General features: G+C 37.1%; 1 protein-coding gene across 6 annotated transcripts in view; it reads right to left on the bottom strand.

Moving 5' to 3' along the window:
- The window catches only part of LOC127067493 (discoidin domain-containing receptor 2), a 145,525-nt gene that overhangs the window by 111,260 nt on the left and 8,992 nt on the right, over positions 1–25,273 (bottom strand). For 2 of the 6 annotated variants that reach the window (XM_051002477.1, XM_051002478.1), the window contains exon 2: positions 21,920–21,998. The exons of the other annotated variants lie outside the window; for them this stretch is intronic. The gene's annotated coding sequence lies outside the window, so the exon portion shown is untranslated. The remainder of the gene's footprint in view (positions 1–21,919; positions 21,999–25,273) is intronic. 6 annotated transcript variants of the gene reach the window in all.

Raw genomic sequence — 25,273 nt, 5'->3', positions numbered from 1 at the left:
CTATTTTTATAAGGAACTTAACCGACGTGAAAAGAGAATGGAAAGAGAGAGAGAGAGAGAGAGAGCGAGAGAGAGAGAGAGAGAGAGATAAAAAGAAAGAGTGAATGTATTGAAATCAGCTAGAGGGTATGAAAAATGGTCGGGATAAGGAAGAGGACAATCGGATTGCGAACGTATATAAAAGAAAATAAGAGCGAAAGGTATTGATAAAAAACTTATTGATTTAGTACGGGCACATAGAATAACTCGGAAGGGACCTAGTCCATCCTGTTTTATAAAAGGAAAGTGAAAACTAAATAAATAGGAAAAGCAAAAAGATTCGATAAAGTACGAGTCCCCGAGGAAGATTCCAACGTGAACGTAATAATTAGAATCTATGGAAACCAACGAAAATCAAACATCGGATATTAAAACTTTTACTATAAATAATCAACTTATAATATTATTTTGCGTAAAGCTTATTATTATTTGCGAGTAAACACTTTGATCGTAGTATGCGAATTAATAATTTAAAGAAATCTTCAAAGGCAAATGCGTTTCCGTTTATGGGGTTCTCGTATTATATAAATATTCATGCTAACAATAAACTGGTAAATATTGATTTTCCTACTCTGAAGTGTACCAATGAAATTTTCCTCAATTCCGTAACGTTTCATCCGACATGGCAAACGACGTAACAATCAACAAGACGTCCCACTGAATTTGCTACTCTCCGTTAGCCAGACTTCGTTATTTATTTAAGCCGTTACGCATCGAGAATGAGTTTCACGTTCGACAAAGCCCGTCGGATCGTCGTCGATACGCAAGGTATAAAAAAAAAGGAAGGAAGGAAAAAAAAAAGAAAAAAATCAACCAAGGGGTGAGTCGATAGCAGAGAAAATAGGAGGGAGGTTGAGAGAGACGTTACTAAAGAATATCGCGAGTGCGCGTGCGCTTGCAGGTGTACGCATTTCCAAGGCTAGACAGGCTTGTCAATTTACTTAAAGGCAATGTAGAAACGTAAGGCGGAAGCAATAAATGTCGACCCTTTGAACGAAAGCGTCGAAAGCACATATTCGTCGCGGAAGAAAACGCGGAAATGCGTTTCGTTTTCCGTTGCGCTACCTTTCTCCGTTACCTATCCCTTCTTTTCAGATTATACAAAACCAGAACGAAGAGCAAGCTATTTTTTTTTACCATCAACAAAGAGGAATATATTGCATTGTAAAATGAAAAATCGAAAGGTGGCAATTTTTTAAATGAAATTAAAATGAATTTGCGATAAGCACTTGTACAAATCAATAATTTTCCTATTCGTATATGATATGCATATGTTTATTAAAAATACCACAACTGACCGAAACAAATTGCACCCTTGAAAGAACGCTCGAAAATCAGGAGAGAAAACCATCTGAATAACTTCCGAAAATCCCTTGAGCCTCTATTATCCATGCCTTTAGACGGTCTTCTTTTTTTTACCCTGGGGGATTTCTACGTAATCATAGACAGACACATAGGAAGGATGCGTAGTGCTATCTATGTACTATAGAGAAAGACACAAGATATCTAAATAGACAGACTATAGATAAACAGACAGACAGACGGACGGACAGACGGACAGACGGACAGACAGACAGACAGACAGACATAGAGACGGTCGGTCGATCGGTCTGTCGGTCTGTCGGTCGGTCGTTCGAATGGACGAATGGCGGAGAAAGAGGATTGTTAAGGTAGGGGACACCGAGCTATCGTAGTACAACAATCCCAGTCGTGTTTTCTGGGTCGGTTGCACCCAGGATTGCGGTTCCCAGGGTGCATTGTTTCTGCGAAATACGAGTGCAGAAGGAGCGAAAATTATACCCACCCCCCGCCTACCCTTCCTCATCGTCCCCTTACCCACAGAAATGCTTTATTCCCAGCGTTGGCTGACGTTTCCCTTGGCTGGCTGCGCCATCGCGTTCGCGCGCACCTTCCATCCCATCTTTTCAACGTCTCTCGCTTTCCTGTTTATTTCATCCGAGGGAGAAAGAAAGAGGGAGAAGGAGAGAAAGAGAGAGGAAGTGTGTTGGAATAGCGACGACGAGGTCATTTGCCCTCTTACACGTCGAGCTATAAAGATTACCAGCCCAGTGATTTAACGTCGAGTCCGAGGTGCGACCGCACGAGATGCTTGAGAAAAACGACGCAGTCGTAGAGAGTTGAAAGGGTGGAAACGTGGTGGAAGACAAGAGAGAAACAAGAGGGATGAGACTTGGCTGGATAGATCGCTTTCTCGAGTTTCGTGTCACGCGACAGGGTATAAGGCGACACAAAGGAAATTCGAGAACAAAAGTATGAAAGAAAAGTAGTGATATAGTATTGCATTAATGTAATAGGAATTTCTTTTGAGATATCCTTGAATCAATTTAATGATAGACATTGTAATGATCTCTTGTAAAGTTCTTACGGTATATTTAATATTATACGTTATACATATATATCTATATTACATCATCACTTTATCACAAAAGATTAAATTTCATGAAAGGGGAAAAAGGATTTAAAAACAAAAAGAATATTAGAAAGACTGCTGAGTTATCCGACAAAGGTATTGGATTAGTCCGCATTGCATCAAATGTTTCAAAGGGGAAGCAACATTTACTTTCATCTAACCAGGACAAATAAAAGTTTCAAATAAAAATGGCAAAACTTTGTGCGTGTGTGTGTTTATATGCGTGTGTCAAAGTTCGTACGTCGTCTTAAAGTTAAGGGAAAAGATAAAAAGAAAAAAAAAATAAGAGAAAAAAGAGAGAGAGAAACAGTTCGCGTGTGAAGAACGAGAAGAACGAATTAACGCGAGCCAAGGCGAACCGAAAAAGAAACGCTAACTCTGAAGGAAAAAAAAGAGAAAGAGAAAGGAAGAAAGAAAGAGAAAGAAAGAGAGAGAGAGAGAGAAAGAAAGAAAAAGAAAAAAGAAAAAGAGATAGGACGTCGCGTGGCACGACTTCGCGGAAGTGCCCCTGTTCTTGTCTCTTTGAGATCTCGAGACACGCGGCTCTCCCTTGCCCTCTCGCTAAGTGACTCTTTCTTTCCTTTCGCTTACTCTTGCCTTTTCTGTTGCCGTCCTCAACGTCTTAGCTTCTCACCAACTTGGCTCGTCGTTCGGTCGATATTGTACGAACGTAGACACGACTTGGTTTGGCCAACTTGTTCGACAAGAACTTTCTAGCTGTCGGTGTAGGTTGAAAACTTGTTCTTGTGCGATTACTTGATAACCTTTTAAAGAATACCTAGGTAAAATCAACGGATCTTACTTACATAAATCTAATATTTTTTCTTCTCCTTTCGTTTGTTCGTTCGTTTTTTTTTCTTCTTCGTTATCGAAACAATTTCAATCTCTTTAAGGAGATTATTTTGTAATAAAAAATTCGTTCAATGCTTCGATATGATAATCATCAAGTTGATTTATCGATGATACCTTTAGACTTGGAATCACGTATACTGTGTCAGTTGATTTTCTTTAATACGTTCCATTGATATTGTGAATATAGCAATTGAATATAGCAGTTTAGGATAAAGTGAATAAGGTCGATACTAGAAATTTTAGAAAATTTTTATCTCATGTATAAAATGAGGTGTCCGCTTTTTGACGAGAACACCCGTTGTTCATACGAAAACTGCGGCCTTGCTTAGATCCTTTCGCGCTTCTCTCGAAATAAGATACCTACTTCGTGAAAGTAATTTCCCCGAGAAAAGTAAGTTTTCACCGGGGGTAATAGCTTCTACGCGCCCTTGCCGATGTTGCTGATGCTACTATACTACTACTGCCGTGTCTCCTCTTTCTGTCTTGCATCTCGAGGCTATAGAAGTAAAACATTCGCTGAGAAAGAGAGATAGATAGATAGATAGATAGATAGATAGATAGATAGATAGATAGAGAGAGAGAGAAAGAGAGAGAGAAAGAGAGACAGAGAAAGAAGCTTTGAATCCCAACTAAAACGTGAATACTATCGAAGAAACAGATTTTACCTTTGAACGCTTAAATTGAGATGACTTTCTTCTTCGACGCTTCTATTCTTTATTGTCTTTCTTTATCGTTAATGTATAGAAGAAAAAACTAACAACTTTGCAAATATTTGTAAAAACATTTACAAACGCGAGACACTTTCAAAAGAGAACGAAAGAAAATAAAAAGAGTATTAGAATATTAATCTACGTTGTAATCTTTCGTCGTTTCTTTTTCTCTTTACTTTTGTTTTCTTTTTTTTTGCTCTTAAGTTATATTAAAGTAATGAAATTAATTAAATAGAACTCGTCGGACAAGATGCATAAAATTTCTATCGAAATAAATAAGTATATGTTAAGAATTTCATAATTCTTAAATGACGAAGATGCGATGTAACATCACACGGCTAGCAACCTGATTATGAGCGACCATCGATGACCGATTACCGCTCGGCCACGAACAATCATTAATTACTGCCTGACCATGCCCGATAATGCCGGATTGTATGCTAAATCTGACACCGTGCACCAGCAGAATGTTCGTTCTCCTACCCTCGAGCCACCCTTTCTCTCTACCCCCTCCTATCCTTCCTGGTTAGCCGTAATCCATAGTAGCACCCTCGTTCTCGGCATCATCCGGATCTGTAAAGCGACATAGCTTCGACCGATAGGGAGATATATGATCCAAATAGTTTCGAAGCCAAAGCCGACAAACGAAATACGTAAATGTTCTAATGATAATCCCTTTCTTGTTATTATAACAATGAAAAGAAAATAATACGAGCACGAATATTGTAAACGAACACGAATAACGATTTAATACGAATATTGTACAATGACATGAAATTGTCTTTTTCGAAGGTTCTTCTGCGAGAGATTCGTTCTTCAAGATTTTTCTTCAAGAGAAATACATAGCTCGGTGATGCTTCTTTTCGCGTTGATTTCAAAGTACCATATGGTCCATTCTCCAAACTATTCTCAAGGGGCTTCTGGATAGGATCGATTGAGCGTGATCTGGAACTATTCACTTAAACAACTCTCTCCGTTGGGTATACTAAACGCTTTGAGTAAGTTTTACCATGGTAATAAATTAACGAAGGAAATGCTTGAAATCCTCAACAAAGACAAAGAAGTTGAAAGTTTTAGAGAGCGTTGAACTACGAAGAAACATTTCTTACAACAAGTGTACTGAAATTGACCGAGAAATATTACGAAGACTATACATTAAGGAGCCACACGTATTGTGGCCTCTTAAAAAGCCATTATTGTATTAAGACGTAATTGCAACATCCGCAAATCTGCAAGAGAAGAGAACGAGTGAGTCAGAAGATGTGATGGTCCTGTTTATTTAATACGATACAAAAGAAAAAGTCTGACGCATTAAATTCTATATCTCCTGAGAAACTTAACGAAGAAAGATCGATCGAAAAACATTTTAGCATCTTATCGACGTCATTCCGAAAATACGATGACATGCTAATTTAGTATCAACTATAACTCTCCAAAATTTTTAAGTGGCGATCCTCCGAAAACTCATTCCGTGGAAGAGTGTAACGGCTTTGCTTAGCTTCTAGTCACGCAAACCGTATCACTATCTTACGATGCAATAAACTTCTATTCCGGGAATCGTGCCAGACATCTTTGAGATTAAGCTCATCTCGACGAACCCAAAACCATTTTGGCTCCTTCATTTTTTACGCTATGCTCATGTAACGTTACTTCAACACCTTTCTGACCCAATAACAATCTACCGTCCATGGATTTGACTCCGATTACGAGAGGATATCTCCTTGCTTGAGTCACGTTTAACCACAGCTTAGTGTCGAATTAAATGGTTTAGCTAGCAAATTAAACGATCTTAGCCACGAGAGTCATGCTACGTAAACCATACCTTATACTTCGTGACAAACGAATGTATTTTCCTTCGCTCGCTCCTGCACGAATATTAATAAATTATTATATATATGTGCGTGGGTGCGTTTATGTGTGTGTTTTAACGATACAAAGAATTTCCTGAATGTCAGTTATATGTCAAAATTATATGTAAATTAAAAGATAAATAGAAATAAATGTGTGCCAATTTTTTTTCCTTTTTCTTTTTCAACGTTCTAAAAAGGTGTTGTAGTATTTTGCTTGTAATCAAAATCGCTTGTCGACGTTAATATAATTTTCAAACACTAATTATCAGACTGATTAATTAGAAAGGAGAGAGAGAGAGAAAGAAAGAGAGAGAGAGAGACTAAGTAAAATCAATTGGACTTTAGGAAGGTCTTGTAGAGCCAGAGTTCGCACGAACAAAACGTGTACCTATTCGTTGTTGCATTCTTCGAGAGATTGCCTTCGAAATTCAGTACACGGTCGCATGGATTTTGACGGCTCAAAGCTAATTAGAAACTTTGCAATTAACGTGTATACCGACTCTGTTGATCTACGCTGGCTTCGAGTTTAAATGAGTTTAAAACATTCCGAATATAGGAAACGTTGATCTAAAATGCTTTTCCTACATTTCTGAACTATATTCGTCAATGTCTGCAGATATACCTATGCGAATAAAAATCGAATAGTACGAATATTTAATCCTATCAAATATAATCCCTGTGATTTTAGGATCAGAAAAACACGATTAACTTTCTATCGGAAAAAGAAATAATAATAAGGAATATAGAAGTGATTGAATGTAAAGGAAGGATGTAGTTGCGTCAACGCACTCTTCCATCATGGATGATCCTAGAGGGATCAAGAAGTGGACCGTTTGCCAAGTACTTACCTTCAACTACGTTATAAAAGGACTCATCGAGTCCTCCATGGATAGTCGTTTCATTCAAGTGTCGTCCGTTCTGTTAACTCACCCTTATACCACACTTTAATTATTAGAAGAATCTAGGAAAATGATCTTTTTTTTTTTCTTAAACACACTGTCTGCTCACTCCAATGATCAATATGAATCTTAATTTATCGTTTAATCGTATTCGTAAATTTCTCATATTCGTAATTTTCATTCTTATCCTTTTTACCGAATGTATGAACCAATTTTGATCGATATAAATGTCAATAAATATGTATCTATTTATCTACTTACTTTCTCTCTCTTTTCCTCATTTTCTCTTAGAATTTTTTTCTCAATCTCAGGTAAAACAAGTCTCGGCTCTACGCACCGACGCTTTTCGCTCGTGCCGCAAAATTGCAAGAATAACGAGCTCAGTCAGCACGGTATAAAGTTCCAAAGCGTCGAGCCGGAATAAAGTAATAACTGTAATTGATCTGATAAGTTATTACGCCGTCCAACCAAGACACGGAGGACATCGAGTGGAGTCTCTCTACCAAGCCGAGGTAATAACCGATACTTTCTTCTTCGGATTTTCATGCTCACGCCTCTTATGTCTCTTCATAAAACTCAAAATAGACTTCTTCTATCGACTTTTATGTTATAATACTGCTATTATTTCTATAGAATTGACAGAACTGACTCGTAAATTCATTAACAAGATTTTGTTCACTGATCGGACATCTAATTTAGATTATCTTTTTAAACAAATGAAAAATATTTTGTAATATAATGAAATTATAATCGTTAGCAGTTGCCATTAATAATCAACAATTTCGATTTGGAATTATTTCCAAGGTGGTTACTTTTTCTCTGTGATCGTAACTATCGTGCATCCGACCCCGTGAGTCGGACTTATGTCTTCCTATATAACATCTCTATAAATACCTAAACTCCCAAGACAGCTCGAAAGAAATAACTAGTAGAGGAGAAGAGGAGAGACGTACCTCGGGGATATAAAGGAAGAAATTGAGATAAATCGCTAGCTATCCTATCTTATCCATCGATAAAGTAATTACTACGAGTCGGAACTTTTATTATTGGTTAAGATGCCAAAGTTGTGTTTCTATTTTAAACGAGCTTTGATTTCAAACGACATCGATGTCAAAGCTTCCTTTGAGGTAGGTAACTACTCAATAAAAATTGAGAATACTCGAATGGAAAGTGGATAGCAAACATTATTTCTTTCATTATATATATATATATATATATATATATATATATATATATATATATTTATTCGATAAATTTTTTTCTGAGGATATGAAAATATCTATCAAAGATCTAATCATGCAGAAATATTCACAATATATAAAGTAATAAATTTAAACAAATGTTTATGCGCCTGAATGATAATGATTCTCGAGTTCAATCGTACTGTTTCTCTCTCTTTCTCTCTCTCTCTCTCTCTTTGTCCCCTCATTGTTCAAGTTTGGAAATGATATACTAGAGCAAGGCATCAGATGAGAATTATGCAAGTTTCTAAAACCCCGTACCCCGTCAGATTAGAGTCTTACGATGTATCTAATGCCGTTATTAGGGCCGTTGCTAGGAATGGTCCGTTTCTCGAGAATGGTTGATCCCTAGGTAGCGCTAAATTTCTAGTTTATAATACGAACTAACCAAAGTACGAGGGAAGAGGTAGCATCCGACTATCTTTCTCTCTCTCTCTCTCTCTCTCTCTCTCCTTCCCTCCCTCTTTTGTATTCACGTTCTCTTCGCGTAGTATTCTCCAGCTCACCCTTAACTTTTACTCGCGAGTTATAGCTGAACTGTATAGAAATGACCTTCCAGTTAGCACATCGACAAATACGCTGTGTTGCACCGAGTGTAACGTTTGTACATCCGTTTTCACGGTATTCCGGTTCGCGACGCTAATTAGTTTTTCGTGAATTCTGGACGGAGCGAAGACATGCACGAGACGAAGATTTAATTAAACTGTCTGGAGATATTGTGGATAGAGGTTTTACTTCTCGTTTAAGCACGAACTCCGAATTTTTCATAATTAGTCAAATTTCAGTCAATCCAAAGATATCACGTCCAAATTAAGAAAGATATATTTCTTAAACGTTTCAAGCTTTCCCCATTGATTAATCTCGTATCTCGGAACAAATGAGAATACTATCCACGGTGTTACGTCGATAAAATCTCGGATCATCAGTAAAGTTCGCTCAATAATCGGTAGACCATCGAACTTTATCCGTCTACGGGTATATAACGGGAATTCGTAGCTATAGTATGTACTATAGCTACGAATGTGGTCTCACGTAACAGGTTCATTTCACGTTAGAGAAGAGAAACGGTGACGGTCGATTTCGTAGCAAGACTCAACGTACTCTCTAGTTTCAAGAGAAAGAGATAGAGTGTACATGAGCTTGTGAGAGAAAGAGAAACGAAGAAAGACATACTACAAAATGGAAAGCAGGAGAAAGAGATCATTGTTTCTCTCGTGAAACAATGGATCGTTGTCAGTACCTACTTGTTAGGACAAAACCATTTTGAAAATCTAGTTACTTTGTTCGAATTTCGTCAAGGAGAATGAAGAGACAGTACCTTGCCTGTTAAATCAAAACTTTCTGCGTGAGATATGTCCATGAAACCGGAAATTCAAACGCCACACTTACTTTCTCTCTCCCTCTCTCTTCCTCCCCCCCTCTCTCTCTCTACTTTTCTGTTTTATGATTTTTCTTAACTGAGTTCTTCAGTTGAATCTCTAAGTCACTCATCAAGGCATGATGGAAAGGAAAGAAACAGGAAAGAGAAAAAAGAAAAGGATCACAAATCGTAGAGACTTTCGTCAGTTCGTTACTAACCATAACATCCGTTTGCCCTGCACGCTGGCTAACTTCTTCTTCTGAGTATCACGGTAAAATAACTGATTATAATAATGCAAAATAGCTTCTCTTTATTCCTTTCTCTCTCTCTCTCTCTCTCTCTCTCTCTCTCTCTTTCGCTTTGCTTTCCATCATGAATCTTGCGGACAAAAGCTTTGAATATTACGTAGACCGTCATTCTACCACGACTGAGCGGAGCTTATAATCTTACGCTACGTCGGAATAATTCACAAACGATGGACTTTATGCATCTCTCTCTCTCTCTCTCTCTTTCTCTCTCTCTCTCTCTCTCTCTCTCTCTCTCTTTCTCTGTCTCTCTATCTCTTTCTCTGTTTCTCCTTGTGACGTTAGGGTTCTCTACTTAGAGCAATGAAAGGTATTGTCTGTAGTGTATTGTTAAAATGACGTTTATAGAATGTTAGATATTCGCTTATGCAAATACGTGCATTTATCCGTATTCGTATTTATGTCCTTTGTATTTGAGAATGGCTGTTGAGTAATATAATATATTGTGAGTGAGTTGTTTAGATTGCATCTGGATTATAACTTTGTTTTGTTAAACCAGTTAACCTAAGTTACACGTAATTTTGATCTGATTAGTATTTGGGTTGGGTTTAATATAGATTATCTTCTTTGTTTTCCCGTATTAGATTACACCGGTATAATGCTTGTAAAAGACGTTACGACTTTCAATGTGAGAAAAATAAAAAGTAATGTTCCTTTACGATCAGCGTAATACGCGGTGCGCGATTTTGTCGCATCGAAACGTATCGCAGGTTCCAACAGAGACAATGGCAGGTATCTAGAAGAGAAAATGGTAAAAACAGAGGCAGAGGTAGCTTCATGATACGGAGTTAGTCTGGGGATGGGAGGAGAGGGAGAGGAGGGTGAGGAGAACTAAAAAAGCCACGGTGGCTGGCGTAGGTATCGATTGCGATGTCACTCCTGGGAATCGTGGAGGATAAACTCGCGAGTAGCGCCGGAACACCGGCCCGTGTCTGCTTTTATTCATTTTTCCTGCATCCTTCCATCCCTCTTTTCCAACCCCCAGCCATCACCTCCTCCCACCACTACCACTACCATCTATTCCAAGAGAGAGAAAAAAAGAGAAATAGTACGTTACGATAACTGCGTTGGTGCATTTATGTATATAGGAAAGTTTTGCCAACGTCAACGTTTAGCGACGCGATCGCTGACCGCGATGATATTGCCACGATGGTGTTATACCATGCCGTTGCTGGCTTAACGATTAACGTTGGTGAATGCCCCACCAACGACAAAATGGCCGAGCTAATATTCACGGACGAGCGAGGAAGCGGAATTTCTTGTTCGTCGAGTGACGGGGAAACCGCTAAACCTCATGTACTCAATACTAGCTTAAGGTGCCTTCCTTCCTTTCTACGATGTACCACGGGGTAACCTTATCTCAGAACCCACGAGTCTCGGCAAGCGAAGCGTGAAATTTAAAGCCATCTCCGGCACCGCATAATCAACATCGTGAAATCAATGGACTGTCCCAAGAACGGCGAGTGATCGATGGCCGGAATAGTTCGAAGCGTTCTACGCGGTCCTCCATCTCTTTCTCTCTTTCTCTCTCTCTTTCTTTCTCTCTCTCTCTCTCTTTCTCTCTCTCTCTCTCTTCTCCTTTTCTATCCCATCCCATTGATATCCACTCCCTTACCAGACTCGACCATTCTTTCGATAAACTTTACCGTCCGCTCACGTTCACCGAACGGAGAATGCAATTATTTGCGTTTATTGTTGTTTTACGATCCTAGCACGCGCTGGATGGCTGGGGCTTTTGTTCCAACGAAAATTCCATGAGACGAGATGCGAATTATAATGAATTAAAATGCCATGTGGGATTTGATTCGAAAATAATATTAGTAGGATTGATGAACGAAAACACACACGATTTGGAAGGATAGCAAGGTATTTGATTAAACAGTTTATTATACCTATGGATTTCTAATTTAATAGTAGTTAATATAAATACGTGAAATAATATTTATAAATTGCTTGCTTGCTTGCTTGCTGGCTGGCTCGCTCATTGAGTTTTTCAGAACGTTATGCTATTACATGCTACTATTCGTGAATATGATAACGTTATATAAATACAATATATTCGTCCAATTTCAAATGAGATCGTTGTGTATAGGAGAAGGAGGGTGAGAGAGAGAGAGAGAAAGAAATGAGATAAAAAAAAGAGAGAAAGGAAAAAATTTATATCAGGGCTTGAGAGGGAATCTCGAAAAATGGTACTCTCGCTCGTTAGAGTTCATTGTATGCCATTTCATAAAGGGAACCAATTATGTAGTCAACTAGCGGCACATCGGTCTCCTTTCGAGAAAAAGAGGGAAACCGGTGGAAGTGGAAGGAGAGATACAAAGGATAGAAGAGAGAGAGAAAGAGAGGACGCTAGAGAAATTAGAGTATTTATGACAACGGGGAAACTCTGAATCGTCCGAAAACGTCAGCGTACAGAGTATTTTCTCGTACTCTCTTGCTCTTTCCTACTTGTATATATGGCCGTATTCGTTTTGCAATGCTTGCAAAGTGGGAAAAGCGCCGACTGGCATGTCAGGCGTGAAGAAATACGTGCACTATTGCCGACGTACTTACCGCCAACAAAATTTTAAGCTCGGTTTCGTGCTTCGAGAACCGGAGGTGTAATAAACCGTCCTACGTTCGTTGTTGTCAACTTCATTAACGTTTTCTGACAAGGTAGATATCCCTTTGGCAAGAGAATTTTCGACATTCGACTTTTCTGTCAATAGCTATTCAACAATGATCATAATAACGTCGTGCCGTTTTTATTACCACGATCGATTAATCGTGACGATGTTTAAACGAACGATATATCGAATTTATCCTAAGATATCTGAAACCTTACATGCATTACAATCAAGCGATATACATACATATGTATGTATATCGCTTGATTGTTTCCCAAATTTACCTAAGCTATGATATACAAAATGAGAACATTTTAAATAATTTGTGGATCTTAATAAAGAGGCCGTTTCCATTGGAGTGCGCCGTTCATTGTCGGTTAAGGGTTAATTAATCCGTCGTAAAGTCGCACGCTACTACGTGCCCTGGCTTCCATAATTCAAGACGAGATGAGATCTAACCTTGGTCGAATATGCATTCTGAGTATCTAGCGCGTAACATTATTCAAAGTAGGAATCGGGCTACGCGATAAGTGGTAAGTGTAATATCGAACTTATATATCTAAGTATATATTACTATACATGTACGTATAAGACGAAACACGTTAATACGTTACGTCCGTTAGAGTCTCGTAGCTTAATATTCCATACGCGAAAGCACGGTCGTTTCTTATCTTTTGGTGTCGAGGGACCCTCGATAACTTTTCAAAGGCGATTATTACATAATAGATAGAACTTTGCTACAGCATGTAGACAGTACTTATTAACGAACCAACTCGATACGTTCACATAGGGTACATCTCGATTTTGATCAAACTTTCGTAAGAGTTTTCACAAAATGTTTTCAAGTAAAACAAGCTTTATTCAAAAATGATGTAAAATAATATCTACTTTGATACAATAGATTTTTATAAATTGATTGAAAAAGGATATCCTTTCATCTCTCTGCGTATTATTATTATTATTATTATTATTATTATTATTATTATTATTATTATTATTATTATTATTATTACTATTACTATTATTATTATTATTACTACTACTATTATTATTATTATCAATGTTATTATTAATATTAATATTAAATATTATCAAGTGCATTTTACCCGAATCCCATTGATAGTAGAGATATAATGCGTAAAACAGCAATATATGGTATTGCTTTAATTTACAATAAAATGGATTCCATTCTTTCTATAATTTTAGTTATAAATTATTTTCAAAGAAAGGAATATTTCCATTCAAATTCCACTTTTCCATAAAATCATATAAATCTCCGAAAATCCGAATCTGTAATTATACTTCGTATTATATTAACAATAGAGTTGATCATTAACGCAAAAAAAATATTACTTGTTCGTAGAGATTACAATCCGAAAATTTTAAAAATAATTAGATTCCGATATAAATAGAATATTAAAAATTAAGCTTGAATCTAACGTGAAGCCAATGATGCCAATAAATATGAGTATTCTGTATAAATAACTAATCGTTAAGTAATTACTTTATGTACAACTCAAAAACACATTTATGACAAATCAAAAATAGGTGGTAGACAACGAATTTTCACGAATTTTCACGAATATTTTGGAGATTCGATGATTTAATACCATAATTACAGATCAATTAAACGATTCGGTAAAATGCACGCGATCTTTGACTACGAATGAAGATAACGTGGAAGCTCAAAAATAGACGTTCGGATCGATAAAGGCTCCTTACTTGGTCCTTGGAACGGAGTCAATCCTACAAGACGCAAGGAAACAATAGAAGGCACCAGCTGCACTGTACGTCCCACTTTAAGTAAATCGCGCGAAATCTACAGCAAGGGAACGAATAAACTAAAATGAACGAAATAATAAAGAAAAGTAGAAAGGCGAGGAACGAAGAAAATGATAAATAGATGAAACATAATTTATAATTAAAAATAAACTCGTTTTACAGATCATATGAAATATCGAGAACTATACTAAGTGTCAGAAGGAATAAAATTTTAGAAAGAATTATTAAGCTATTGGATGAAGATAAAATTATTCCTTCGGATTTTTTGAATAATTCAATGAGTCTCGTTTTAAAAAATTTCAAATAATATTTTTACTCTCTTAAATAAGTGAAAATGTTGGAAAATAAGAGAAAGAGGAAGGATCTCGTACATTCTATGATAAAAATAAAAAAAAAAAAAAAAGAAAAAAGAGACGAAGGAAGAGATCTTACCGGCTGAGCATCGTTCTACGATCGGCGTCGTTCATTAAGTGGAAGGGATGCAGGGTAGTTACCCGTTGGGTCAGAGCCTTCAAACTATACCATCGGCAGTTCCGCAAGCTAATCCAATATAAATCTCCGGGTATAAAGCTGTTCCGATTAATGGTTCGACAAACCAATGTGGTAGAAGGCTAGGAAGACTATATACCGGAGTCCCATGAAGCGCAGGAGTTGGTGCTTCAGTGTGTGGGAGCCACTCCCACTGCTATCAGCGCCGACACGACCACCAACGTTAAAGGAAGAAACCCCTTCCTTCCATTTCATGGACCAAGAGAAAAAGAGAAAGAAAGAAAGAAAGAAAGAAAGAAAGAAAGAACGAAAGAAAGAACGAAAGAGAGAGAGAGAAAGAAAGAAAGTAGAAGGAGGAGAACGAGAGAAGGGTGGTAAAAAAGAAAAGGGAGTGCGACCTTAGCTCTAACGACCCTCGGGCCAACATTATCCCCCGAACTTAAGAAATGGCAGAGCTAATGAGCTTTTAAATTATTCCGCGCACGGGGGTGAGCTTTCGCCGCGGTATGGCCGCGCTACCACCGAAAATTCTCTCACGTAATGGCCTTCTTCTAGTTCTACGTTCATCGATGCATATATGTACAGGCTGATTCGCTCGTTGGTTAAAAGTGAATTTAACGGTTGGTCGGTATAGGAAAAGAATGTCGATTTAAAAAGGAACTTCAGGATAATACGATACCTATAACAGGAATCTAAAACCGATATATCGATTTAAAGGCGTAACTGTCTTCGTTTATCGTTTATCGAAAGATTGAAGATAGAATGGTAGACTTGTAACAGCGTTCATCATCGATCGACCGAATACCCGACATGATCTAAACTGCATTTCACGTTATTGGGGATGTCATTATTCGGATTTCATAATCGCAAATCTTTCGAGGAAGTTAAGATGTCAAAAGAAGAATGATCAAAGATAGAAACATTTCTTTTTCGTGTCCTGCTTATCCTAAAATATATTCAGTCAAGAAAATGGGATAATAAACTTGATCAAGATCATTGAATTATTGCGCATTGATATATATTTCGAATACATATAAATGGATATAGAGCGGAAAAGTATTTCCAATTCTCTCTGTTTATATCAGCAGAACAATGAGATATCTTTGCCAAGGATAAGTTTACGTATCATTGGTACGATTTAACTAGCTATTCTATGCAGTTTCGAGAATTCCAATAAATCGTACAGGCGAAAACTATTTATTGAAGTAAAATGAAAGAAATAAACTTGTCGGAAAGGGAAATAAAGGAAAAATAAAGAAATAGATTGAGAGTTAGAGATATGGGGTAAGGAGAAAAGAGAGTATATGAAAATGGCGTAGATATAAAATATCATCCGGCTACTTAGACGTACGTATATGAATCCTGAAAGAACGTACGAAAGCGCTCTCCCACTCTCGTATCCGAAAGTTGGCTACAATGGAAACGCCCTGGGAGACTTTTACCAAAAGACAGAAGGCAGGAAAGCGTTTCGCAAAGGAGAACCAAAAGATATGGATGGGGAAACGGGCTAGACAAAAGATCGGAGAGGACTGAAATAAGTAGGAAACGCGAAAGATCGTTTCGATGGTGGGACGAAAGAGCCACGTCTTTCTACGTTAGAGAGAGACAGGAAGACAGTTATAGAGATATATATCTATGTACATATAGAGAGAAAGAGAGAAATACACACCCACAGATTCACATACACACGCGTATACGCACACGCACACACACACATATATATATAAAGAGAGAGAGAGAGAGAGAGACAGAGAAATGCAAGTTATACCTACGTCTATTTCTGAATATTGGAATAACTCGAATACCGCTTTCATGACGTTGTATCGTCTTTATACGCGGAAATATTCGAGCGATTGTTACGGGAAAGACATTCTTTACAGCTTCGGATTCCTCTTTTCTCTCTAGCGCGAAGTTGTAAGAGAAAGGGTAGTCCAAGGGTAGCTAAGCGATGGCAAGGAATTCCTTACTTTTCGTCGGGCATTGGAGAAAAGAGTATCGTGAGAACCGATGTCTCTCTTTTCAGTTCAGATTCCAAGCGATCCAAAGCGTTACGGCTTTTCTATTTTCTTGTCTTTCAATGAGATATCACATTAACGTATTTAAATGGAACAACTTAAAATAGATGAACCCGGTTATAATTCTTCCTAGTGATCCACATATTGTATCTATTACACACAAGTAAATTTAAATGTAAGTGTCATACGCTTCGTCGAAGTTCATAACGTAATAGTCGTTGTCCGCATTAAATTACGACGTGAAACCGCGCGCACCCGTCGATTTCACGCTGGTCACAAACAGTTCTCTCTCTCTCTCTCTCTCTCTCTCTCTCTTTCTGTCTCTCTGTCTCTCTCTCTCACTCTCTCACTCTCACTCATTCTCTCTTCTATGTATATAAATTTTCGGAAAATCAATACTCCCCGTCGGGTTTGTTCCTTTTGCGTGGCAACGTAGGTACTAAATAACATGACTCGTGTATTTTCTGCAAGATCGATCGCATTTGATCTCTGTCTCGATGATTCTAGCATGGTTAAAGCTCGTTGCGTTCTTTGATGAAAGAATGAAATTTTTGATACTCGGAAAATATCCATGTGAAATGCGTACAACTTTCTATACGCAGTCGAGTGGAATAATGTAACGCGAGACGATAACATTTTTTTGCCCTTTTTTTCTTTCATATGACGTAACATTGAGTTTCAGGTTATTTCGAATGAATTCTGAGAACTTCGAAACTACAGAAACAATTGGATTCGCTAAAAAAAAAAATGCTCGTTGTTTCGTGACATCTAAATATCACATTCGACCTCTAATTACAATATAATTATGGTTGCGAATTATCTGTATATGCAAAGCATCTCTCATTGAATTATGTATATATTTGAAATTGCATCGTCAGAACGATCAATCCTTATTATAATCAGACTAGCACCGGGTCGGGTTCATTATAAAATTTGTCGATCGAATCGATCCCAACATAATGGAATTTCCTTCTATTCGATGATTTGCATATTTATGCCAGTCGTAGGTTCTTCCAATCAACTTCTTAATAACGATAGTAGACGATTCGATTCTGGTCTGCTTCCGTATCTGTCCTGCGGTTAACCACCCCGCCTTCCGTCAAAAGTTTCAGACCAGGCATACAAGTTCACTGCGATTATTCATAGTTGGAGGCACATAATCGATAATACGTCAACTCGACGGGTGGCGAATGGTGGTTAGCGCGAGGTCTCCCAACGACGTCGAGATTTCACGTCGAAACGTTCCGAAAATCGATAATAGCCGAACAGGCGCAGCTAGACAGAGGGAAAGACAGAGAAAGAGAGAGAGAAAGAGAGAAAAAGAGAAAAAGAGAAAGAGAGAGAGAGAGAAAGTCGACGTTTGAATTATTTGGACGGACGTTGATCGACACCCATTCCTCATTGAGAAAAGCTTATTAGTATCTCTTACTCACATCTTTGAAATCACAAAAATTATATTTAAATCGGTTAAATACTGATTTCTATAAACAAATATCATCGTGCTACAATTAAATTCTATAATACTTTTTGTATATATTTTTTACGACGATACATATATCTTTGTTATGCCAATTAGCACGTGCCAATCGTAATTACAAAATTGTCCTAATTATTCAAATCCCTTAGCGACTATCCATTTACACCGAAAAAATTCGTCGAACCATTAACGACCGAGGTTTCTAATTTATTTGACCGAATCGATAATTTGAATCATGGCTAATATACGACTGACCAATAACCAACGATATCAAAAAAATTTCAACGTGTCAGTGAAATTTTGAGAACGGAAAAAAAGCCAGGCAAAGTACTTGTAAAATGCTTTCACTTCTACGTTCTCGTATCTTTGATTTTATTAAAAGCACTTCGATCGGGCTGTTAACGGAACAAAATAAATGATTGAAAAGGATTGGTACTCACAAAAGAGTCAGGAAACATGGTTTTTCAATTTTTCTTTTGTTCTTTTTTTAACCCGTTTCAAACGCTCACCGTTGGTAAAGCACTTCGTTGCCAATAGGTAAACTTTCTCAATTGGGACCGCTATGTTAATACTTTCTTCTTTTTTCTTTTCTTTCTCCTGTTTTTTTTTCTTTTTATTTATAGGTACGATATAAGGATACCTGAAAATTCAATTAATTTCCATAAATTCTCTTCATCGCGTTCAACAGAATATATTGGTGATAATATATTAATAATAATTTTAATGATAAAGATATTCAGAATATATCGATAATAATTTCAATGATAATGTATCACTTTAAATCGCTAAACTATGTGAATTCGAATCTTGCGTAGTTACTTAGATCGAACACGACGCGTTGTAAATCTTACAATATCAAAGAAAAGAAGACACTTGAAAGGGGCTGAACGTTCTTGAAGCGAGGTAAAAGACGCGCACTTCACTGACTTTACGTTCCAACTAAAAATAGCAAAGTCGCGGAATCGGAAGATTCACCTTGAGTGGAAGAAGCCAAAAAAAGAAAAAGAAAGAAAGAAAAAAAGGGAAGAAAACGCAGAATAAGAAAGTCAAAAGAAAAGGAGAAGCAGCGAGAAAAAGATAGATAGGAGGCACAAAAGAAACGCGTGTATGTATGTATATATGTAGTATCTCGTTGATTTACTTCTTCCTCTCCCTTCGTTAGATTTAAAGTCACTTTATTTTTCTTCTCTCATATCGCCCACGAAATGGAACGTTTATGACATGAAGCCGTTCTTAAGCTTTTGCGATAAAGAGAGCCGAGGATATCACGGGTTTCAGACTGCAAAGCGTTCTCGATTATCAAAGAGTGAGTAAGAGAGATATGTAGAGAAAAGTAAAGAGGGGTAGGAGGAGTTATGGATGGAAGTGAAACATCCTCCTTCCCCTTTTATATTTTTTTATTTTCATGCCCGCATTTCGAAGTCTCAAAGGCAGACAGGCAACACAAGTCCGTTCGAACGAAGCGACGTACAAAAAAGCATTGATACGGTCTCAGCTCGCTTTCGATCCTTAGACGTATTACCAGTGATCGGATTATTTCTGATAATGAACTAGCTTAAACGTCAAAGTATCTGTATTTTATACATAGCAAAGTAATCAAGAGAAAAAGATAAAGCTTTGCTTTTTAAATTAAATTCTTGCCGACGATTAAACATGTTATAAAGTACAGGTAGATGTTTCGTAGCTAGTGCGGTGGAGGTTAAACCTAGAAAAGGTTTTACATGCGAAACTATAACGCGACTGCGCTAACCAACTCAAATGAAGCGTACAATTAAATGCTACTTAGCAACCCCCGAGAATCTCAATCCCACTTCTCTTATTCTCCGTCCCTCTCCCTCTCTACTTCTCTACCTCTCTCTCTCTCTCTCTCTCTCTCTCTCTCTCTCTCTTTCTCTTTGTCTTTCTCTTTCTCCTTGTGCAGGGTCCCATCTGTTTCTGCCAGCAACACAGGATCTACTTTGGTCTAGCTATCAATCTAGAATACCGAAGAGCAAGTGCACTCGGTTTGGTCGCCTTGGGAAAAGAAAATTGTCAATCGTTTGAAGATGTACTGAGGTATCATGAGGGAATACCCGTACGGTTTCTCTTTTATATTGATTTCATAGAGAATATATTTCTCTTATTCTTCAGTAATATATCAGAGAATAATTTAGTGCTATAATACAAAATATGTTCCTATAATATCGTTAGAATATTATTATTAACTATGTAATAAACAAACGCTGTCGTTTAAAATTTAGAAAAAATTGTCGATAATTAAATCGCCCTTGAGGAGAAAAAAATAGCGTGTTCCCGGCAACATGGATATTATCCATCTTGTAATCGATTTTTGTTGCTTCTTTCTTGTTTCTTCTATCTTGAGTGACGCGAACGAAGGACCAGTGAGAGCGTTCTTCCATCTTTTGGCGTGGTAAAATCTAGAGGATTACTAAAGTCGTCCTACGAAATAAGCTGCCTACGTCGTCTGTTAAAGACGAAATCGAGGAATAAGAAAGCTTTGCTGTTACTACGCGAGAAACGTTAAGCCGATACGATGGACGTGGTATTAAGTTCGCACGAATATCCTGGCTAAAAACCACGCAATATATATATATATATATATATATATATATATATATATATATATATACAAGGAAAGACGGCAAAAAAATGAAATAGAAGGAAAAAAGAAAGAATTCTGTTTCGAGAAAATGCTCTACCAATTTTCTCTGTTTCGTAAGAGAAAATCTTTCTCCTCTCATCCGAAAATTCTCGAAACTTTCGACGAGGAAAACTTTTCGAATCACGAACGAGTGCATCCCGGAATGGTTACACCGTGAAATTAGTCAAAAGGGATGAGAGAAGGGTACACTTTAGACCTTGCCAGAAATGTGAAGATTCCTTCGCTACTGCCATCATCGGCAGTAACTCGCGAACTCATTACTGTTAACTATTGTTAATTGGTATTAAGTACTCTCCATATCGTAATACCTATTCACGATAACTACTTGAACGTTACGAGACACAAACCGAGTTTCGAAAAACACTTAGCGTGTTTCCTACAAGAAACAACCTTCTCTCTCTCCCTCTCTCTCTCTCTCTCTCTCTGTCTCTCTCTATCCATTTAATTACGATAGAATTTTCATCCTATGAAATTAGTTAGGATGAACGAGCTACAGAAGAGAAATTGTTAGTATAAATAATTATTAAAGATTAAGGTACGCACGCTAAAAGTAATGGTATATTCTGATCTCGTATATCGGTTTCATTAAAATTTCCGATTAATTTTAAGATGTAGAGAATAAAATACGAAATTATATTACGTTTACGTAGTACTTACATAAATATCTTCTACATCAAACGATAGTTCGTACTAGACTGAGGACGTCCCGACACGAATGACGCATATATTTTTCATCCTTGAGAACAGATAACGGAGACAAAGATCGAGCGTGTCTTACCTTATTACCAAAATAAAAACAGTTCGGTGTAAGGTCAAAACAATAACGTTGTATACTATTATATTAATATAAATAAAAGAAGAATGAAAGTTTCTCAGTGTTTCTTTTTCTCTCTCTTTCTCTCTCTCTCTCTCTCTCTCTCTCTCTCTCTCTCTCTCTCTCTCTCTCTCTCTCTCTCTCTCTTTCCTATCTCTCTCTATCCATTTAATTACGATAGAATTTTCATCCTATGAAATTAGTTAGGATAAACGAGCTACAGAAGAGAAATTATTAGTATAAATAATTGTTAAAAATTAAGGTATGCACGCTAAAAGTAATCGTATATTCTGATCTCGTATATCGGTTTCATTAAAATATCCGATTAATTTTAAGACATAAAAAATAAAATACGAAATTATATTACATATAAGCAGTACTTACATAAATATCTTCTACACCAAACGATGGTTCGTACTAGACTGAGGACGTCCCGACACGAATGACGCATATATTTTTCATCCTTGAAAACAGATAACGAAGACAAAGATCGAGCGTGTCTTACCTTATTACCAAAACAAAAACAGGTCGGTGTAAGATCAAAACAATATCATTGTGTACTATTATATTAATATAAATAAAAGAAGAATGAAATTTTCTCAATGTTTTTCTCTCTCTCTCTCTCTTTTTCTCTCTCTCTCTTTTTCCTCTCTCTTTTTCTCTTTCCATTTTTCTCTCTCCGTGTTTTAATTAATTCTTCATTATTTTAGAAAATCTCTTGCAATATCCTCGCGATTCGATAACTTCCAATCGAATCTCGGAAGTGGTCGATTTTATTAACTATTATCGCTGAGTAAACAATCGTTAGCGATTATTTTTGTATTCAGAAAATGCTGTGCGGAATGAGCTTTGTTGAGATATCATAGAAAACTTCGTTAGCACGTTCAAATTATTATCGACTATTGAGACTACGAGAGAAAGAGAGAGAGAGAGAAACCGATCAGGTTTCGTTGATGGCTCCGAGCTTCGGTCAATGCCCCGGACTAATATGCCAAAATCGTCGTAGGTATACAGTCGTTTAATTCGGCAAACCGCGAATCGATATCTTGCTTAATAGCCAGACATTCTATCTCTCTATCTCCCGCGGGAAGTGGTGAATAAAGACTAACGCAAATGGCATCCACGTGGATTAAAAGAAGAAAAAAAGAAAGAAAGAAAAAAGAAAAAAACGATTTGCAAATTTTATTGATTCCTAAAATGTCCTCTTAAAGCCGTTGCATTAAAATTTGCATATCGTTTGAACATTTCGAGTATCGAAAAGTAATTCGAAATTAGAGTAATGTAATATCTTTCTCTCTTTATATATATATATATTTTTTCTGATGATTAGAGCTCCAATCGAAGCGGTGAAATTTAACTTCAAAGTTTCGATGTTTCCACCGATCCTCCCTCCCCCTAACTTCTCCGACAGAAAATTTGCGCAGGAAGTTTATTGTTTTTTACGACAGTATTGCAACAGCTTCGGTTTTGAAACGTTCGATTCATCGATTTATTCTGAATATACTTGGCGGGATTAAAAAAGTTTGCTTGTGTTCGTTTCATTCGTTGGTTCGTTCATTCGTTCGTTCGTTCGTTCGTTCGTTCGTCAGTTCATTTCCCTTTTCCTTTCTTTCTTTCTTTCTTCTATTTTTTATTTGCGCTTCTTCGACATTTTCTTGAGTGGAAATGTGGTTGTGAGCGATTGACATATACAATGAATATCTAACAACTTTGTACGCTGATAAATTTATAGTAATAGTAATAGTAGTAATAATAGTCCTAATAGCAGTAGTAGTTTTAATAGTAATAGTAGTAGCACTAGTAGTAATAGTAATAGTAGTAGTAGTAGTAGTAGTAGTAGTAGTAATAGTAGTGATAGTAGTAGTAGTAGTAGTAGTAGTAGTAGTAGTAGTAGTAGTAGTAGTAGTAGTAGTAGTGGTGGTAATAGTTGCAGTTGTAGTAATAGTAGTAGTAATAGTAATTGTAATAGTAGTAGTAGTTATAGTAATAGTAGTAGTAATAGTAATAGTAATTGTAGTAGTAGTAGTAGTAGTAGTAGTAGTAGTAATAGTAGTAGTAGTAGTAGTAGTAGTAGTAGTAGTAGTAGTAGTAGTAGTAGTAGTAGTAGTTGTAGTTCGCGCTTAGGCAATAACAAATTCGATTTTATCCTAGAACGAGTTTACGAAAATTTCATTCCGTTCTACCGGCCAAGCAAATACGCGTGGAATTTTCTCATCGGCGTAAATTTACTTTGTTGACCCACGACCTCGCTTTACTGTCCGCAAAAAGGCAGAAAGAGAGATAGAGAAAAAGAGAAAGAGAGAGGGAAAGAGAGACAAAGAGAGATAAAGATAGAGATAGAGATAGAGATAGAGATAGAGTGAGAGAAAAAGAGACAGAGAGAGAGAAAGGTGGAGAGAGATAGAGAGAGTAAGAGAACGATAACTCAAGCGAATGCAAGCAGCTTGAAACTTTCAGCGTTCTTTGCTTCGAGATCTTTACAGATGTAGAACGCGATATAAAAGGGTTCAAAACAGGTAAGTCCCATCGATTTCAATGCTTTTAACATTTTTCCAGTTGAACTTCCTCTTGGAATTTCAATTATCAATTCTTAATGCATCCGAATAGTTTACTTGAAGATGGTAGAATCGATCGAAGCTTAATGTCACGTTTCATTTGCTACACAAGGGGTAGATACGTACGTATCTCGTACGTTTTCTTCGAAGATTTTACGTAATCGTTACAAACTTGTTAAGGAAAATACTATATCTTTGATCGATAGACAAAGTAAAGTTTTTAAGAAATCCTTTCAATCGAAAGATATCTCCTACACGTGAAAGAAATAGAGGATTTCTAGTTGAAAAAGGGTTATATCGAATCGAAAGTTAGGAGCAAACGAAAAGGATCAGAACCGTACATCGATTCAATGAGAGCAAAAAAGCAAGAAAGAAAGAGATAGAGGCATACCTTCGATTTTTCTTCTATCGAGAAATTCTGAAGAGCTGGTCTAAAGAAAAGAGGCAATCGGCCTTGCTTGTATCAACACATACGCATACATATATTCTCTTTCTCTCTCTTTCTCTTTCTTTCTTCTTCACCTATCTTAGTATTCGGATTTGTTTGTAGAAATGGACCATTCGGCTTAATTTAATGACAAGTACGTGATCCTACTTTGTGAAGAACTAGCTTACTTCGTGATTTTCAAGAATGAAGGCTGTTCCAAAATTTATCTCCTGCTTGTAGTTCTCTTTCCCTGTCTTTGTCTCTCTCGTTATTCTATTCATCAAGTTGTACATACGTTTCTCTTCTATGAAGAAACAAAAAAAAAAAAATGAAAAAAAGACAAAGAGAGAAACGTTTTCACGCGCGATAGCAGTTATCAGCCGTTCTAAAATATTTGCTTGTCTCTCCTCCCCAGTTAGAATCACCCTACAAAAAACTCGACGGTGGCTTCGCAAGGGCGAGAAAATAGTTACCCTATGGACTCTCTCTTTCTCTGTCGCACGTTAAAGCAGTATGCTCTACTTTCCACACGCTGATACGGCATGTCCGTCGTGTAAAATAAAACGTATCCCATAGAGATACTTTTGCACTAGCGAGACTCATATACATATACACCAGAATAGTATGTCTTTCTCTTTCCTCCTTCCCTCTCTCTCTTTCTCTCTCCCTCTTTTTCTCTCTCCCTCTCTTTCTCTCTCCCTCCCTCTCTCTGTTCGAGCAGAGTCACACATTTTTTACTCCCCAGTTACGCTTTTC

Source organism: Vespula vulgaris, chromosome 11, assembly GCF_905475345.1.
Source record: "Vespula vulgaris chromosome 11, iyVesVulg1.1, whole genome shotgun sequence".
Classification (NCBI taxonomy): Eukaryota; Metazoa; Arthropoda; class Insecta; order Hymenoptera; family Vespidae; genus Vespula; species Vespula vulgaris.
The sequence above is the reverse complement of the archived record's forward strand: the minus strand, read 5'-3'. Positions and strand labels throughout refer to the sequence as shown.